Consider the following 1,352-nt stretch of genomic DNA (forward strand, 5'->3'; position numbering starts at 1 on the left):
AACAGAATACACAGGCGGCAGGTTTATGTGTCCTGTATGAATGTGGGGCTGATTACTGAGTGTCTGAACGAGTGAGTGAACAATTAAACCAGACACAGGGACAGAGTAGTAAAAACCAGAAAAACAAATGTGGGGGTGAACAGAGAGATGCTAAGGCTGCAGCTGGAGACTGTCGGCTGCATAATGGATGTAGAGGCAGAGTAGTCAGAGCGAGAGGCCGCGGTGGTGGTCTGTGCTGAGATGGGCTCGACTGGGGTCTGAGCAGGGCTGAGCGCCGGCCCCAGCCTCGGGGGACATTAATGCAGAGAGCCATAGATATGCATGCACTTTGTGGACTCAACTGTGGCCTGCTGGCTACGGGGGCCAAAGCACCAGCTACAAATAAAAAGGAGACAATAAAGAGCAAGAATTCATCCATCCATCCATGCCTCAACCTCTCATGTTATGTTCTCCTTTCGCTCAGCAAACCAACGGCACTCTGCCCACTGTTACACCCCTTAAATGGATGCTGTTGAATATGTGATGGTGTAAAAGTACTGTATATTTAAAAAATGGATTTTGTTCCATCAGGGACTAATGTGTAATGTTTAATAATAGACTAATAGAAACAGAATGAACACAATATGACACCAACACACGGAGGATGTTTTACCTAAGGAAATGTCTGATGAACATTATGTTTTGTTTGTTAAATAGTTTAAACTCAAATATGTAGAGAGGGTTTTATAGCAGGTGTAAAAGATGAGGCTGAACCATCCCATGAATAGGACTGCACATGGCCTCTGTGTGTGTGTGTGTGTGTGTGTGTGTGTGTGTGTGTGTGTGTGTGTGTGTGTGTGTGTGTGTGTGATTTTTCTGGTTGTAAAAACTACCTAAAAATGCAAAGACTTGTAAAAGCTGATGCAACACAACATAAAGTGCAAGGACTTTGTTTCAGGCTCTTCCTGGCAGTAAAATCTAGCTTTACGTTACTTTTCTTCCTCAGAAGAACAGATGTACAGTATCATCTTACTACAACACACAGACGGTTTGCGGTAAATTGTCTCTCACCATCTTCCTTCTTTTCAAAAATGATACTGTTGTTGTTGGGAGGAGAAATAAGCCACATTCTTTCTGCTTTGTAGAGTTTCCATCTCACTGCAGGAATTAGAAATGCAAAAATGCCTGTGTGTTTTTTTTCTCAAAAGTGAGTTATATGTCTGTGTGTGTGTGTGTGTGTGTGTGTGTGTGTGTGTGTGTGTGTGTGTGTGTGTGTGTGTGTGTGTGTGTGTGTGTGTGTGTGTGTGTGTGTGTGCACGCGGTGTGGACACACAGCTGCGCCACCCTGCAGTCGTTGTGTCAGCCAAGCCAAA

The sequence above is a fragment of the Anabas testudineus genome, chromosome 10 (genome assembly GCF_900324465.2).
Source record: "Anabas testudineus chromosome 10, fAnaTes1.2, whole genome shotgun sequence".
NCBI classification, from domain to species: domain Eukaryota; kingdom Metazoa; phylum Chordata; class Actinopteri; order Anabantiformes; family Anabantidae; genus Anabas; species Anabas testudineus.